Raw genomic sequence first — 20357 nt, 5'->3', positions numbered from 1 at the left:
AGAACATCTCAGAAGTAAATCCCTTCAACAGCAGTGTACCCAGGTCTCAATTTTAGGTCCCAGTCTTCTCACTATTTATAAATGGCATTTACAATAGTTACCCATGATTACTTGTAAACAACAATTGGACAAGTAGCTCCTGAATCAGTCTATTGCCTTAACAATTAAATGCATCCAGTTTTGCAAGAGAATGGAATGGAATGGTTAACTGATAAGGTTATATTGGTCATGTCTATAGATGTACCTGCTATAAAAACTCCATTATTAATGTTGTTATAAATTATATCAATATTTGTATTTAGACTGTTAAGTGTGTCATATCTTTTGCAGAACTCATAATGGGAATCACAAATGAAACTATACTTACTTATGGGGTTTAATACTAGTTTGAAGATCATTTTTAAATATCTTTGTGACTGTACATGCATTATCAATTGTCATGTAGTTATTTAGGTTAGTAAAGGTTGTATATATATATATATATATATATATATATATATATATATATATATATATATATATATATATATAGCTATATATATTGAAATGATAGATTCCCCCATATATCTACAGAACACATATACATATCATACACACAACACACAGAGCTGCATTTATATGTATATTCCTGTTATATACAGAATATGTGTGTGGATGTCTACATTGTCCAACATACCTTAATAATGGTAAAACTGCACTATCACACAGCCATAATGTTGCTCAAAGGATCCAAACTAAGAGCACAACAGTGGATAATCCACTTACATACCGACCGCTATGCCAGATGGATGTCAGACAGACACAGGTGAGCAGGTGGTATAACGTATAACGGTGTCACTGCACGTATGGACAGGGCACATTGTCTATGCCTACACTGTCACCTATCTAACTGCAAGCAGCAACATAAGGTCATACTATTAACTGTACACACATAGCCAGGATAACATCAGTTATCTCACAGCTAGGATACTAGATACAGAAAACAGTACAAACCAATATAACTCTGCAGGCCACAGATGCTGTTCAACACAAGTCCAGTTTGTGTAATGCACAAGTACTGTGCCTGCAAGCACATATACAACAGACTTAACCTGCGGTGCATGCAATAAGTGCAGTCATCTTTAGTGTATAAACCTAAATAGGTAGGGATTCTAATTTCACTGCAGCCCACTCTGTGTATGTGTGTGTGTGTGTGTGTGTGTGTGTGTGTGTGTGTGTGTGTGTGTGTGTGTGTGTGTGTGTATATACATACCCCTCCCAAACAATGGACATGCCCTCATGAGCTTTCCAGCAGCAATGGTTATGCACGTTTTGGGACTGTAACTTGCTGTTGGCTTCCACACTGCCGTATTCTACAAGGCCTGTTAATGTCAACCACCTTAAGACTACCAGCTGACAATGTGGTAGCAAGACGTAATCCATGATGTGTCCAATAAATACTGTGATCTATAGTGTGTAATACTAGAGGGGTAGGGGTTCTAATCCCACTCTGCCTAACATGGTGCCTGTGTGTATCCATATGGCATAGGTATTGTAACCAGTGTAAAATAGACATAGGTAGGGTTTTGCATCATTTTCTTTGTAGTGGCTGATGTGGCTCCCCAAATAACTGACCACAACAAAGCTTGCTTATATCAACAAACATTATATGTTCTACACTGAGAGTGCTAACAGATATGAGATGTGCAGGGTGCATAGGGTGCTGTGATCTGTAGTGTGTAAAAGTACATAGGTAAGTATTTTAATCTACATACAGCCAACTTGCAGTATATGTGCGCCTTGGCCTGTCCTGTATGCAGTGAGTGGAAGTGGTGCTAGCCTGAATATGCCCAAGTTTCTGTGTGAGGCTGTTACAGCAGTATACATCATGTTATGAGGCCAAGCCACATGTGAACTTAACTAGCATATTGACCATACAGCTCTCAAAACATGGCATCTGTATACCCCTCAGTACAGGACCAACACATATTGCCCCAGTCCAAGAGGGACCCAGGCAGATGCTGTATGTTGAGATGATAATAGCCGCCCAGCCAATCAAACAGATATCATGTCATGAGGTGCACTGAGGTACTCTATATACCATTAGGCAGGGTCTGTTTCAAGGGTGTGTTTATGTCTGCTAGACAAATGTCTCACACAAGCATGTTGCACTATTGTCACATAGTAGGTTAATGTCCTTACAGTGAGTCATCCATCTACTATTCCCCCTACAGATAGGCAGCATATGCACTCCAGCAAGGTCACATCTTGCCTTGTAGCAGCCCTCATCACAAATTATGAATGCATGAGTACACTGACCGCTGCCATTGTCCTTGGTAGACTGTCATACAGATGTGAACCTACAGAGCCATGCACGTATACTGCTGTACCTTGCTGAATGCATATTTCTGCTGTGCAGCCATGGCATTCTGCACCGCTTCACTGCTGCTGTGTGTCCATAGGTTATCCTCCAGACTTCTGGAGCAGAAACATACACAGGTCCATGACATACCTGTCATTGTGTAACAATACCGCCAATACAAAATCATATAACATAAGGTCAGCAAAGGTATGTTGCATACTCATGACACATACCAGCATACAGTATATGTTGGTGACCACTATAAGTGGCATGCAAAACAATACTGTATTAAAGAAGTACATTTTAAGTAATATAGTCACCCTGTGCATCAGACACATAGCTTCATTCCCTGCATCGATGGGAAGGATGACAGGGATGTGGCACAGGTATCATCACTTGTACAAGGTGATGTGTGGGGATGTGTGGGGGTACTGGAGGCCTAGGCTGACCCAAATGGTTGACAGCATGTATGTGAGTCAGGAAGGGGAGTGGGTTAGATGGGGCATGGAGAGGTGTCATGTGTGTCTGTAGGTGACCTGCATGTGACAGTGGTTTGTGAGTGTGTGCATGTGCACAGTCAAGCTCAGTGCTATTCCTACACATATATATAGGTTCATAGGTTCATACTAGGCTATCTGCTCTAGGGCATTTATACGCCTAGCCAGAGTGTGTTTGGCTTTTGCCACCCATTTTAAATTAATTTTGCTATGCCTTTTTTTGAGGTTAGTATACTGTGCCTCTGCCTAACAGTGACACAGAAGTGATACCCGGGGTAAACCTACGATCTCCCATCCACTCATCAAGATTCCTCTTGAAGAGAGTCAATGAGGGACTCTGCCTAACCTAGTCTGGGATTTTATTCCAGAGTGAAGGAAGCCTCTGGGTTATGAATCTGTCCCTCCAGCATGTCCTATTTATTTCAGTGCTGAGGTTCAAGTCTCTCGAGCACATAGCTTGATGGGATTTGGATTTTATGAGGTGCAGCATGTCCATTAATTCCGGGTTGGACATGGCTTTATACGTCAGGCATAGATCGCCTCTGAGCAGGCGGTATGCCACTGAGTAGAGCTGGAGTTTCTTTAACCGGGCAGCATATGGCATCTGTTTGAGCCCTTTGATCCTCTTGGTGAGGTACTTTTGGGGTTTTTCCAGTTGCTGCAGGTGTCTGGTAAGGTACATCCCAAAAGGGGCATTGTACTCAATTATGGGCCTGATGAGGGATGAGTAAAGGGGCACGATGACCTCCCCTGATCTAGATGTGAATCCCTTCATGATTAGGTGGGCTATATAAAATGTTTTTCTAACCACTTTGGCCACGTGGTTGTCAAATGAGAGATTGCTATCAACTTGGGTCCCCAGGTCCCTAATTACTTCTTCTGTACTTACTGGATTACCACTTATGTGGTAATTTGTGGGCACTTTGTTTTTGCCAAAGGGGATGACTATACACTTTTTGGCATTTAGCTTGAGGCCATATATGTTGGATAGCTGTGGATCCTACATGGTACAGTTGACAATTCACCATCACCATCCCTGAACAGAGGAAATGGCTCCACCAGGAGTTGCACTGGCACCACCATGCCAACGATCAGATACAGTGCTAGTACCTGATGGTGACTGCCGTCCGCTGGGTCCGTGACCCCCATGGGACCACCCAGGACCACATGCCCATGGCCTGCCATGTCGTGACGTGAACAACACACTCCCATCTGTAGTACTGGATTTACTGCCACTACAGAAATGTAACTGTGCATGGCCACATGGATTCTCAGCAGATGATGTTGCTGACCTATGTCCATGGGCGCAACACCCAACTCCAACGACACGTTCCAGCACATACAATGTGTGGCCCAAGATAGACACTGTTTCAGCCCACCATCTGTCTACTGCATCAGACAACCAATCCAGGGTGCCCCCAGTGTAGTGGAGGCAGTCACAGATGTCAGACTGTGCTGCAACCATAACTGTAAGTATATGTCTGGTGATCCATTCAGAATGTGCCTGTGCCTCCATGATGGCCCAAAACATGCAGCAAGTGGCCCGTGATGTGACACATACAACAGGTGGTGGATAGACAGCAGTCCTTCTATGAGCACCCCTGTCAATCCGTCTGTGTGGGACTTTGCCAGCTCTCTGGCTATGGCCACTGTCTACACTTACTGATACCATAGTTGCCACAGTGGCCTGTTCAATGTCTCCATACTCTGACTGTCCCATATATAAGGACTCTGGGGACTGGGTATGTTTGGGTATACTGACTGTGTGTGGTGACAATGGGGGCAGGAGAGGAATATCAACTTCTGGGACAAATGCAGCCCCTGACAACCCCACCTGTGCCTCACTGTGGCCACCATTGTCATCAGAGTCTGAAGAGACACTGACATCAGGTGGTGTGGGGGAGAGACACCAACTCCCCCATCATCTGTGGAAACCAAGACGAAAGCAGTACATTACTACCTGCCCTATTATGTATGTAAAATCCACAAAGAGTCATAATGATGAGGATTCACAACTGCATTACCACTTACACATCCTCTCATCTCCACTTTCATGCACAACAGACTACCTCACAACAACATACACATTTGACTCAAGGCCTTTATAACAAGCACATCGGGTAAATCATGTGACACTTGCCCAGTACAATATACCTTTTAGGTATGCAATATGACACTATTACCTGATAACACAGTACATAAAACCTAGTACACCTATCTTAACAAATATATACAAAGACAAGTTTCAATGCCCAAGGTATGTACCATCAACCTTTCGGTATGTACAAAGCATGTCAGATTAATTGTCTCATGTACACCAGGAGGCCTACTCACTCTAAACTACAACTGGAAAAGTGTTTCTGCTCATCCAGCTACACTCTTGTGATTCCCCACTCTAGGAAACATAGGTAACTGTTCCAGACTGGAACATACAAACATTCTACTGTGGTTATACACATTACCTGTACATAAGGTATTATTCTGGCCCTCACCCTTAATAGCATATGTATATTCCAAACAAAACAGTATCAAGCTTTCCAGAAGCTGGATCATAGACTTGGACAATTCCTGATGGACCTGTACAAAGGTGAAGGTGAGGTAATTTCAGTGCCACCACAAGTTGTAGCACAATAAGGTAATACCTGCATATATCTCACTTGTACAGTAGCTAATGTGTTACTTGATGTATTGCTGGCATTCTGAGTATGAGTCATACCTCTCAGCTGTACAGAGTTTTGCAGAATGTCCATATTTTTGGTCCAGTCTTCATAAAATTGTGGTTTTCTGGCTAATTAGTGGAAAATCATTAACAACTGAAGTTAGAAAATAATGACAGACATTTGAGTTTCAGACTTCATGCCCTTCAGAAAATTCAAGCTAATGTAAAACCTGTTATTCTTCAACTTTCTAAGTCTGTAAGAGCAATATTTAAAATTGTCCCTATTTTTGGTCCTTTGTTCCACTTTTATTTATGGCTTTGTACAGATTTCTTGCTCTAAGAGGTTGAGAGGTATGCTATGACTGTACAACTGAGCTAACCCCCCAGGACATAGACCTGACACCCACATAAAGGTATGTACAGCCTGACAGAATGACTGCAGCAATATTACAATGGTAATCACAGTAAACTTTCATGCACAGTCCTCTGATATGGATACTGTGGCACCCACCTCCATGATGTATGGTGTGATGAATGGCTGGGAACTGTCTTGTGTCTCTAGGTTCACCAGGAATTCCTCAGTGGCCATGAATGGTTGTTCCATTGCAGGTGCTCCACCAGTGATGGCACAATCCCTGGGTACATCAGCTGCCCTTCCTCGTGCAGCATTCACCATGTCTGTAGCATGGTGTTGAACCTGCTCATATGTCCTGTCCTGGTGACCAGTCTCATTCACATCCCAGACAAGATATGCCCATAATGCAGCCCGCTGTTCCCTGTTATGCCTCTTCCTGGATTCGAAGATGTGATGATGCTGTCATGGTCCTTGAAGTATAATTTCATTCTCTGCATCTGAGAAGGGGGCATGCCTTCTGTGATACATTAGTCCTGAAAGACACCAAAATGGCAACACATTACATGATCAAATACATGGATGTCCACTATGTACAGATACATCAAGAACAAAATGGCCACCACTATCCACTGCTTGCTTACACATGACATATTCCCACAGTGTGACAGCATACTACATGGGTGGATACAACCGAGGTAGTATAGTTACTGAGGTAGTTCCCTGTGTGCCATGAGAGATTCTGCTGTATGATCATAAAACCAACACTCCAGTCCACTATGGTGTGCCCCCTAAGGTCTGACCACTATATTGGGACATCCAACAACACCAGTGTCCCACAATGACAAAAGACAATGCAATTCTGATATATTGTACATCCCCTGTGTGTGTAAGACAGCAGGGTATCAATGACATGTCATTACCACAGGTCTAAGACAGGCTTACGGCTGTACTCCCTATTCCCTATATCTCCATCCTTATATCTGCATCCTGTTATACACAAAAACAGTGACATGCCTGGTGAAGTGCAGTACTCCTCTCTTGAAATGTGCTACTACTACTGTGTCACAAAGGTATGCTCTGTGTGAGAGAAGTCTCATAAAGAATGTTGCCCATAGCCAACTGCTTGCATTTTAACATGCTGCTCATTAACATGTAATTACCTCTAAACCAATCTATGACTCTGATATGCTAATTGTGGCCAAAACAGCTGAGTTGCAGTATCATTAGCCAATGACATGCAACCACTGTGCAATATATAAGGCCTTCATATAGAACAGGGCCCCTTTCTTAGCTGTTGAGATGGACATTACTGGGGTGAGGAGACTACATCATCACAAAGGGTAGGTCTGTCACAGAAACCTTTACATAGAGCTGCGTGTACCACAGGCTGCAACTGCTGATGCGGGTAATAGACAAAGGCAGTGAGTGTGAGCACTTTGGAGGGCAACAAGTTGTAGGTGTATGTATTCAGCTGTGTCAACCTTGCTGTAGAGGCAGAGCCATGGTGATAGTAGCCAGCATGTGTTTAAGGTATGTATGTTAGGCAACTGTGTCAATAACAGAGTACTAAGTGACATATATTAATGCTATACGGATATGTGATGTATGTCCCTACCTGCAGGCCTGTAACTTCTAGCAGTGAAAAGCAGTTATTTACTTTGCAATGCTTTGTGTGGATAATGAGTACATGAGTCATTCATTAATTGCTGTCTTACAAGAATGTAATTGAAATGCAATACAACACTGGATTTGAAACCAGAACTGTGTGTGGCAAAATGCACTGTATACAAGACATTTAACAGACTAAGCTACTGAGTCACTGTTACAGTGGGTGCATTTGCAAGATATATGTGCACACATACAGGCTGTGACATACATTTACTACATCCATCAGTATGTGCATGTCTTTATATGGATGTATTTCTGCACCAGAGTCCCATTTGAATATGTATTTTGCCATGAATGCCTTAGCAGGTGACTTTCAATATGTTGCTGATAAAAGGGCACATTTACCTGCTATCACAGGCCTCAGTTATATCCATTATCATGTCTTTGGCTGTTTAGTGGTGCACTATTGCACCAGAGTCCAAGGTACACTCCCATTTTTTCCATTACTTTTTATTCCAGTTTGCACAGTGAGGCGCGGTGCACAGCTATGCTGAAACATGCCTAATGACTGTAATTGTTAATTACTATGTTTTCTTTAAACCACCCTTTTCAATTAAGAGTTGTGTAGTGTGGTGGGTTAATGCAGTGTGCTGCAGATGTAATGGGCTCAGGTTCAAAACATGGCAGAGGTGTTTATTTTGTACGTGTCTTACAATGTTAGAAACACATATAGTCATTGTAGCTCTGTTTAGCTGAGCTTAGCAAAGATGCACCACTTGCTGCGTCACACAGCTCTGTGCTAAAAATATAAAGAAAAGAAAAAAGGAGAGATAGGAAAGTGGTGAAATAGGTGCAAGCAGAGGGAAAATATAGTGAAAGGCAGGGAGGGTTATGCAGGAAGGGTGTAGGAAAGAACCATAGCTATCCATTTCATGTACAGCAACAACTGTGCACTTTGACAAAATTTGTAGATGAATTTTAATTCTGAAACCCCAGAGAGAGGGGTGAGGAGAACATAAGTGGGTTGTCAAGCCAATTGGACCTAATTACATGTCTCCAGTGGACATGTGTGTGAAACGGAGAGCTACATATGGGACAAAATGTTTTGGGGGGACAGGTGCCCATTTTTCTTTTTTTTTTTTAAGGTGAGAGTGGAATGTTGGGGAATGGACATAGGGACATGTGGGTGAGGTAAGGTGGGAAAGTGAGGATACATTTACAAACAGACAAGACAGACAAGACAGCAGATAGGGGTGGTGTGTGACACATAAAGGAGTGAACACCTTGGATAGGGAGGGTGTTGTGGAATCTGAGTCCCATGTGTCTCCAGACAGAAGCAATGTGACTCATGTCCTTACCCATTGGACTGTCAACATTGCTCCATCACTGCCCCCAGGGTAGCAGTGCTGGAAGCTGGGTACCAGGTTGAGACTGCCCCACCAGGGTAGCCAGCATGCCCTCAATCCGGTGCAGGAGGAGGTCATAGCCACTGTGGACTAGCCTGTGAACCAAAACCACCAGCTCCACATGGGTGACAACACCCCCTCTGACACCGCTCCCAGAGGGGGGCAGGCCCCGTCCCCTGGGGCTGTAACACCACAGGTAGTGCAGGGGCAGCAGAGGGAGCACCACTGGTCTGGGTCCCAGACATGCTGGGACCCAGTGCCACAGGCAGTTGAGGTAAGGTAGGGGGATCACCCAGAACCAGCTTACCTTGATGTGCTGTGGGAAATGAGGTATAGCAATAAATTATAGTTAATAATAACCAAACCAATGTTAGTATTAACAGAATTGAACATATTTATACATCCAAATCTATATTAATGTATAACATGGGCAACACAACATTAAGTGACATAACAGTTGGTATGGTAACAGCATTCCAGTAAAAAGTAAACAACAGGGCCAACAAAACAGTTAGTTTAACAAATATGTTAATATTTCATAATAGTAAAACATAACAATAATCAGCCACATTTTCCAATATGTAGCTAGTTTAACAAATATGTTATTATTAAATCATATTAAAACATATCAGTAATGAAACACATTTTTCCTTAATATAGTTAGTGTAACAAAATATGTTAATATTAAATCATAATAATAAATAACAGTAAAAAATCAATAAAGATAAGGAGTGGGGAGAGAGAGAAAAATTCCATCAATGGCATTGCAGATTATATCCCTCAAAACACTGAAATATATACTCTACAGGTGTGTTGTGTCGGGTTTCAGTACAGTAACTACAATTGTCCTATAACTGATGTAGCATATACATAGCTCTCAAGCTGTTAGCATGGGTTAATATGAGCCAAGCAGTAACAAATGCAGGTACACCACTACACAGAACAGTTTTACATAATGTGGACTTACATAACTACCTAAGTGTTCTGTAAATGGATTTGGTAATACAGTGCATTCCAGGTAATAATTTATCTGCTAATCATGTGACAGACAGATTAGACAGTTTTAATTACATTATGAAAAATCATGACACTTGAGAGGCATGTTTGTGTACGGTAAGTAAACTAGACAGCTGTCCTGCCTTAGTTAGCAGACATGGGAGTAGAACCCAATAGCTGTGACTGCAGGGGACATCTGCAAATAATATAATAATTTCTGCAAATAATATAATAATTGACTGCAGCTACTTAGTACAGACATGCAAGGGATACAGCCATACTTGAGTTACATTACAAAGCTTTATTTATGACTCCACAATGCTGATGAACACATTTTTGGTATTGATGTTAACATTCTGTGAAACCTAAACACGCTATCTGTTCATAATATGGGCCACCTTACCCATATATTTGTTGTGTTCCTGGTGAGAGAGAAAATGCGACCATTACATGACTGATACTGAAAGTTTAATGCTATATACCACTGGATTTGAACTCAGGACTGTGTGTGGCAAAATGTACTGCAAACAAATCATTTAACAGGCTGAGCTACCAAGTCCCTGCTGACTATTTAGTGACTGATACTTGCCTGGAGATCACCTGGAGCTATACTATGACTTGAGCAATACAAGTTACAGGGCATTCCTCTGGCATTATAGCACTATTGCAATGTTATAGTAGACTGCAGTAACAGTAGAACATACATGCTTGGAATATAACCATACTACATGTATGAAACAAGCCGTAGTTTAGAAGAAAAAATGGTAGTGTACACATTTTATTGTTATTGTTTGGAAATATCTGCCCATGGACTGGGCTACTTCACCCATATACCTTTATTACCTGATGTCTGAGGAAGAGAGAGCATTATGTGACCAACATTGGCCTGGAGACAACCATGGACAGAGCTATGGATTGAGCAATACAGTTTGCAGACCATTAGATCTCTTGGCTACAGCTATTACAGTGTTACACTTGACTGTAAAACCCTTACTATAAGCAATCAATGCATACAGTTCTACTGCAATGGTTCTGACAAAACATAATCATGCTGTACAACATTTTGCTTACTGTTATTGATATTGCTACTGCTTTTTTGATATACAGTTCTTATTGTTCATTTATTGCATTACAGCTCTGCACCTCTAATTGCCCATTTATTGCAGTGCAGTTCTACATTCCCATTTATTGCAGAACAGTTTTTCTTGTGTATACATTATTGCAGTAAATGCCTTACCCTTTCTTGCTTATTGCACTACATTTGGCATACTAAACCCATACTTACCATGCTTACAGTGCAACCTGGCCAGGCGCCCTGCAAGATACTCAACGTTGTGAGTCCTCCCAGCAGCAGCTGTTGGGAGAGAAGCATACCATTATGCATACCTGTTTTGCAGACCTTCAGCTTGCATTTTGGTTAGACAGAGGAAGACATATTTACATACTCATGGAGCATTCCTAACTCGAGCTTGGTGGACTCAGGTGTCCAGGGTTCCCCTCTTCCTCCTTTTCAGGTCATCAAAATATATGGGGGATACCAGTAACACCGGTGAGTTTCTTGGCCAAATGGTTCCAGACCTCCACTTTACACTCTGAGCCCTGAAATCCACCCTGCATTAGCCAGAGTTCCTGGTTTTTAATAAAGAGTCCAACCATGACCCTGGAGTCCTGAATGCCTCACCACTGCACCTGAACGTGCACACCTTCACCAACACCACCAGCCATACCAACAGTTGAATGAACTCCAATGGCTATTGCAGAATTCCAGCCTATTGGGCTTAATATAGGTTGTTTTCCCCCTTACATGTCATTCAGCAACATTCAAAAAGTGTCATTTGCTTAGCAGTAAGCAAACCAGCTGAGCAAAGCCAAGCAGCAGAAAAACTTGCAGAACCATGGTTTTAGTGAGGCTTAGCACCTCACAAACATTGGTAGCCATTAGCATGTTTATGCACTGCTTAACATGATTGAGCAGTGCTTAGCAGAGTGCAGCAGTGCTAAAATTCACAATACTGTAATGAAATTAAAGAAAAATAGTACATTCATTTGTAGCCATATTCTGCCTGTTATGGACTCAAACCCAGGATCTTCTACACATAAGACTGTAACTCTACCCAAGGATCTAGTTGGATGTTATAAAAACTTGTATACCTTCACATATACTACTAAGCTACCTGTTAGTGTTACTGAGAACATCACCACCCCACAGAAACTCACTTAAACACACCTATAAATAAATAATTAATTACATCTGGTTTATATTTTTAGATGTCTGCCAGGTGTTTGCCATGTATGTATGAGCTCTGCTCAGCTCTGCTATGCACAGCGGCATGCAGCGCAAGCGTAAATGACAAAAAAGAAAAAATATATATTTATGATAATTAATTACATTCGGTTTCTATTTTTATATGTCTACCAGATGTCAGCTGTCTATATGTGAGCACAGCTTGGCATTGCTGCACTTTACACCACACCATGCAAACATGCAGTTAAAAAAGTATATAAAAATATTAAAAAAAAAAAACATAACATCATACAAATGACTTATTATATAGTTGACAAACTTCACAACATTACAGCAGTGGTGGGGAGCATTAAAGGGACCCACACACTCATCTGCAGCCACGGGTAACTGCTACACCTGGACCTACACTTATTCAATATACGTGTTCCTTGGCTCTCCCTTGGCAGCGCGCCATCATTAATATGCATGGCACGTTGCCAAGTGTATGCATGCTAGGCCTTACTGCATGTTATCATACTTCATTGTATATGTAAAATGACTACTATACTGTCCTGTAGTACGGACTACTGTATACATGCTAGGCCTTGCTTCATGCTATCATGCTTCACTGTATATGTAATATGACTACTATACTGTGCTGTAGTACTGACTGCTGTATGCATTCTAGGCTATTCTTCATGTTATCATGCTTCACTGTATATGTAATATGACAACTATACTGTCGTGTAGTACTGACTGCTGTATGCATGCTATGCCTTACTTCATGTAATCATGCTTCACTGTATATGTAATATGATACTATATTGTCCTGTAGTACTGACTACTGTATGCATTCTAGGCCTTACTTCATGCTATCATGCTTCACTGTATATGTAATATGACTACTATACTGTCCTGTAGTACTGTCTGCTGTTTGCATGCTAGGCCTTACTTCATGCTATCATGCTTCACTGTATATGTAATATGACTACTATACTGTCCTGTAGTACTGACTGTTGTCTGCATGCTAGGCCTTATTTCATTCTATCATGCTTCACTGCATATGTAATATGACTACTATACTGTCCTGTAGTACTGACTGCTGTATGCATGCTAGGCCTTACTTCATGCTATCATGCTTCACTGTATATGTAATATGACTACTCTACTGTCATGTAGAAATGACTGCTGTATGCATGCTAGGCCTTACTTCATGCTATCATCCTTCACTGTATATGTAATATGACTACTATACTGTCCTTTAGTACTGACTGCTGTATGTATGCTTGGCCTTACTTCATGTTATCATGCTTCACTGTATATGTAATGAGACTCTATACTGTCCTGTAATACTGACTGCTGTATGCAAGGTAGGCCTTACTTCATGCTATCATGCTTCAGTGTATATGTAATATGACTACTATACTGTGCTGTAGTACTGACTGCTGTATGGATTCTAGGCCTTACTTCATGTTATCATGCTTCACAGCACATGTAATATGGCTACTATACTGTCTTGTAGTACTGAATGCTGTATGCATGCTAGGCCTTACTTCATGTTATCATGCTTCACTGTATATGTAATATTACTACTATAATGTCCTGTAGTACTGACTGCTGTATGCATGCTAGGCCTTACTTTGTGTTATCATGCTTCACTGTATATGTAATATGACTTCTATACTGTCCTGTAGTTCTGACTGCTATATGCATGCTAGGCCTTACTTCATGTTATCATGCTTCACTGTATATGTAATATGACTACTATACTGTCCTGTAGTACTGACTGCTGTATGCATTCTAGGCCTTACTTTATGCTATCATGCTTCACTGTATATGTAATATGACTACTATACTGTGCTGTAACACTGACTTCTGTTTGCATGGTAGGCCTTACTTGATGTTATCATCTTCATTGTATAAGTGATATGATACTATACTGTCCTGTAGTACTGACTGCTGTAAGCATGCTAGCCCTTACTTCATGTTATCATGCTTCACTGTATATGTAATATGACTACTATACTGTCCTGTAGTACTAACTGCTGTATGCATGCTGGGCCTTACTTCATGCTATCATGCTTCACTGTATATGTAATATGACTACTATACTGTGCCGTAGTACTGACTGCTGTATGTATGCTAGGCATTGCTTCATGTTATCATGCTTCACTGTATATGTAATATGACTACTATACTGTTCTGAAGTACTGACTGCTGTCTGCATGCTAGGCCTTACTTCATGTTATCATGCTTCACTGTATATGTAATACGACTACTATACTGTCCTGTAGTACTGACTGCTGTATGCATGCTAGACCTTATTTCATGCTATCATGCTTCACTGTATGTGTATTATGACAACTCTACTGTCCTGTAGTATTGACTGCTGTTTGCATGTTCGGCCTTACTTCATATTTTCATGCTTCACTGTATATGTAATATGACTACTATACTGTCCTGTATGTTATTACTGCTGTTTGCATCCTAGGCTTTACTTCATACTATCATGCTTCACTGTATATGTAATATGACTACTATACTGTCCTGTAGTACTGCCTGTTGTATGCATTCTAGGCCTTACTTCATGCTATCATGCTTCACTGCATATCTAATATGACTACTATACTGTCCTATAGTACTGACTGCTGTATGCATGCTAGGCCTTGCTTCATGCTATCATGCTTCACTGTATATGTAATATGACTACTATACTGTCCTGTAGTACTGACTGCTGTATGCATGCTAGGCCTTACTTCATGTTATCATGCTTCACTGTATATGTAATATGACTAATTTACTGTCCTGTAGTTCTGACTGCTGTATGCATGCTAGGCCTCACTTCATGCTATCATGCTCCTCTAAATATATAATATGACTACTATACTGTCCATTAGGCCTTACTTCATGTTATCATGCTTCACTGTATATGTAATGAGACTCTATACTCTCCTGTAGTACTGACTGCTGTATGCATGCTAGACCTTACTTCATGTTATCATGCTTTACTGTAAATGTAATATGACTACTATACTGTCGTGTAGTACTGACTGCTGTATGCATGCTATGCCTTACTTCATGTTATCATGCTTCACTGTATATGTCATATGCCTGCTATACTGTCCTGTAGTGCTGACTGCTGTATGCATGCTAGGCCTTACGTCTTGCTATCATGCTTCACTGTATCTGTAATATGACTACTATACTGTCCTGTAGTACTGACTGCTGTATGCATTCTAGGCCTTACTCCATGTTATCATGCTTCATTGTATATGTAATATGACTACTATACTGTCCTGCAGTACTGACTGCTGTATGCATGGTAGGCCTTACTTCATGTTATCATGCTTCACTGTATATGTAATATGACTACTATTTTGTCCTGTAGTACTGACTGCTGTATGCATGCTAGGCCTTACTTCATGTTATCATGCGTCACTGTATATGTAATATGACTAATATATTGTCCTGTATTACTGACTGCTGTATGCATACTAGGCCTTGCTTTATGCTATCATGCTTCACTGTATATGTGATATGACTACTATACTGTCCTGTAGTGCTGACTGCTGTATGCATACTAGGCCTTACTTCATGCTATCATGCTTCACTGTATATGTAATATGACTACTATACTTACCTGTAGTACTGACTGCTGTATGCATTCTATGCCTTACTTCATGTTATCATGCTTCACTGTATATGTAATATGACTACTATACTGTCCTGTAGTTCTTACTGCTGTATGCATGCTAGACCTTACTTCATGCTATCATACTTCACTGTATATATAATATGACTACTATTCTGTCCTTTAGTACTAACTGCTGTATGCATGCTAGGCCTTACTTCATGTTATCATGCTTCACTGTATATGTAATATGACACTATACTGTCCTGTAGTACTGACTTCTGTATGCACGCTAGCCCTTACTTCATGCTATCATGCTTCACTGTATATCTAATATGACTCTATACTGTCCTGTAGAACTGATTGCTGTATGCATGCTATGCCTTACTTCATTTTATCATGCTTCACTGTATATGTAATATGACTAGTATACTGTCCTGTAGTACTGACTGCTGTATGCATGCTGTGCCTTACTGCATGCTCTCATGCTTCATTGTATATGTAATATGACTACTATACTGTGCTGTAGTATTGACTTCTGTATGCATGCTAGGCCTTACTGCATGTTATCATGCTTCACTGTATATGTAATATGAATACTATAATGTCCTGTACTACTGACTGCTGTATGCATGCTAGGCCTTACTTCATGTTATCATGCTTCACTGTATATGTAATATTACTAATATACTGTCCTGTAGTACTGGTTGCTGTATGCATGCTAGGTCTTACTTCATGCTATCATGCTTCACTGTATATGTAATATGACTACTACACTGTCCTGTAGTACTGACTGCTGTATGAATGCGTGGCATTACTTTATGTTATCATGCTTCACAGTATATGTAATATGACTACTATAGTGTCCTGTAGTACTGACTGCTGTACGCATGCTAGGCCTTACTTCATGTTATTATGCTTCACTGTATATGTAATATTACTACTATACTGTCCTGTAGTACTGACTGCTGTATGCATGTTAGGCCTTACTTCATGCTATCATGCTTCGTTGTATATGTAATATGACTACTATACTGTCCTGTAGTACTGATTGCTGTATGCATGCTATGCCTTACTTCATGTCATCATGCTTCACTGTATATGTAATATAATACTATACTGTCCTGTAGTACTGACTGCTGTATGCATGCTAGGCCTTACTTCATGTTATCATGCTTCACTGTATATGTAATATGACTACTATACTGTCCTTTAGTGCTGACTGCTGTATGCATGCAAGGCCTTACTTCATGCTATCATGCTTCATTGTATATGTAATATGACTACTACACTGTCCAGTAGTACTGATTGCTGTACGCATGCTAGGGCTTACTTCATGTTATCATGCTTTACTGTATATGTAATATGATACTATACTGTCTTGTAGTACTGACTTCTGTATGCATGCCAGCCCTTACTTCATGCTATCATGCTTCACTGTATATGTAATGTGACTACTATACTATCCTGTAGTACTGATTGCTGTATGCATGCTATGCCTTACTTCATGTTATCATGCTTCACTGTATATGTAATATGACTAGTATGCTGTCCTGTAGTACTGACTGCTGTATGCATGCTATGCCTTACTGCATGCTCTCATGCTTCACTGTATATGTAATATGACTACTATACTGTCCTGTAGTACTGACTGCTGTATGCATGCTAGGCCTTACTACATGTTATCATGCTTCACAGTGTATGTAATATGAACACTATACTGTCCTGTACTTCTGACTGCTGTATGCATGCTAGGCCTTACTTCATGTTATCATGCTTCACTGTATATGTAATATGACTACTATACTGTCCTGTAGTACTGACTGCTGTATGCATGCTAGGCCTTACTTCATGCTATCATGCTTCACTGTATATGTAATATGACTACTACACTGTCCTGTAGTACTGACTGCTGTATGAATGCTTGGCATTACTTCATGTTATCATGCTTCACTGTATATGTAATATGACTACTATAGTGTCCTGTAGTACTGACTGCTGTATGCAAGCTAGGCCTTACTTCATGTTATTATGCTTCACTGTATATGTAATATGACTACTATATTGTCACGTAGTACTGACTGCTGTATGCATGTTAGGCCTAACTTCATGCTATCATGCTTCGTTGTATATGTAATACGACTACTATACTGTCCTGTAGTACTGATTGCTGTATGCATGCTAGGGCTTACTTCATGTTATCATGCTTCACTGTATATGTAATATAATACTATAATGTCCTGTAGTACTGACTGCTGTATGCATGCTAGGCCTTACTTCATGTTATCATGCTTCACTGTATTTGTAATATGACTACTATACTGTCCTTTAGTGCTGACTACTTTATGCATGCTAGGCCTTACTTCATGCTATCATGCTTCATTGTATATGTAATATGATTACTACACTGTCCAGTAGTACTGATTGCTGAACGCATGCTAGGGCTTACTTCATGTTATCATGCTTCACTGTATATGTAATATGACTACTATACTGTCCTGTAGTACAGACTGCTGTATGCATGCTAGGCCTTACTTCATGTTATCATGCTTTACTGTATATGTAATATGACTACTATACTGTCATGTAGTACTGACTGCTTTATGCATGCTAGGCCTTACTTCATGTTGTTATGCTTCACTGTATATGTAATATGACTACCATACTGTCCTGTAGTACTGACTGCTGTATGCATGCTAGGCCTTACTTCATGTTATGATACTTCACTGTATATGTAATATGACTACTATACTGTCGTGTAGTACTGACTGCTGTATGCATGCTATGCCTTACTTCACGCTATCATGCTTCACTGTATATGTAATATGACTACTATACTGTGATGTAGTACTGACCGCTGTATGCATTCTATGCTTTACTTCATGTTATGCTTCACTGTAGATGTAATATGACTGCTTTACTGTCCTGTAGTACTGACTGCTGTATGCATGCTAGGCCTTACTTCATGTTATAATGCTTCACTGTATATGTAATATGACTACTATACTGTCCTGTAGTACTGACAGCTGTACTCATGCTAGGCCTTACTTCATGTTATTATGCTTCACTGTATATGTAATACGACTACTATGTTGTCCTGTAGTACTGACTGCTGTATGCATGCTAGGCATTACTTCATGTTATCATGCTTCATTTTATATGTAATATGATACTTTACTGTCCTGTAGTACTGACTGTTGTATGCATGCTAGGGCTTACTTCATGCTATCTTGCTTCATTGTATTTGTAATATGACGACTATATTGTCCTGTAGTACTGACTGCTGTATGCATGCTAGGCCATACTGCATGTTATCATGCCTCACTGTATATGTAATATGATACTATATTGTCCTGTAGTACTGACTACTGTATGCATTCTAGGCCTTACTTCATGCTATCATGCTTCACTGTATATGTAATATGACTACTATACTGTCCTGTAGTACTGACTGCTGTTTGCATGCTAGGCTTTACTTCATGCAATCTTGCTTCACTGTATATGTAATATGACTACTATACTGTCCTGTAGTACTGACTGTTGTATGCATGCTAGGCCTTATTTCATGTTATCATGCTTCACTGCATATGTAATATGACTACTATACTGTCCTGTAGTACTGACTGCTGTATGCATGCTAGGCCTTACTACATGTAATCATGCTTCACTGTATATGTAATATGACTACTATACTGTCCTGTAGTACTGACTGCTGTATGCATGCTAGGCCTTACTTCATGTCATCATGTTTCACTGTATATGTAATATGACTACTATACTGTCCTGTAGTACTGACTGCTGTATGCATGCTAGGCCTTACTTCATGTTATCATGCTTCACTGTATATGTAATATGACTAGTATGCTGTCCTGTAGTGCTGACTGCTGTATGCATGTTAGGCCTTACTTCATGTTACTATGCTTCACTGTATATGTAGTATGACTAACATACTGTCATGTAGTACTGACTGCTGTATGCATGCTAGGCCTTACTTCATGTTATGATACTTCACTGTCTATGTAATATGACTACTATACTGTCGTGTAGTAATGACTGCTGTATGCATGCTATGCCTTACTTCATGCTATCATGCTTCACTGTATATGTAATATGACTACTATACTGTCCTGTAGTACTGACAGCTGTATTCATGCTAGGCCTTACTTCATGTTATTATGCTTCACTGTATATGTAATACGACTACTATGTTGTCCTGTAGTACTGACTGCTGTATGCATGCTAGGCATTACTTCATGTTATCATGCTTCATTTTATATGTAATATGATACTTTACTGTCCTGTAGTACTGACTGTTGTATGCATGCTAGGGCTTACTTCATGCTATCTTGCTTCATTGTATTTGTAATATGACGACTATATTGTCCTGTAGTACTGACTGCTGTATGCATGCTAGGCCATACTGCATGTTATCATGCCTCACTGTATATGTAATATGATACTATATTGTCCTGTAGTACTGACTACTGTATGCATTCTAGGCCTTACTTCATGCTATCATGCTTCACTGTATATGTAATATGACTACTATACTATCCTGTAGTACTGACTGCTGTTTGCATGCTAGGCTTTACTTCATGCAATCTTGCTTCACTGTATATGTAATATGACTACTATACTGT

This window comes from Protopterus annectens, chromosome 12.part0 (genome assembly GCF_019279795.1).
Source record: "Protopterus annectens isolate FY-2018-M chromosome 12.part0, PAN1.0, whole genome shotgun sequence".
NCBI lineage: Eukaryota > Metazoa > Chordata > Ceratodontiformes > Protopteridae > Protopterus > Protopterus annectens.
The sequence above is the reverse complement of the archived record's forward strand: the minus strand, read 5'-3'. Positions refer to the sequence as shown.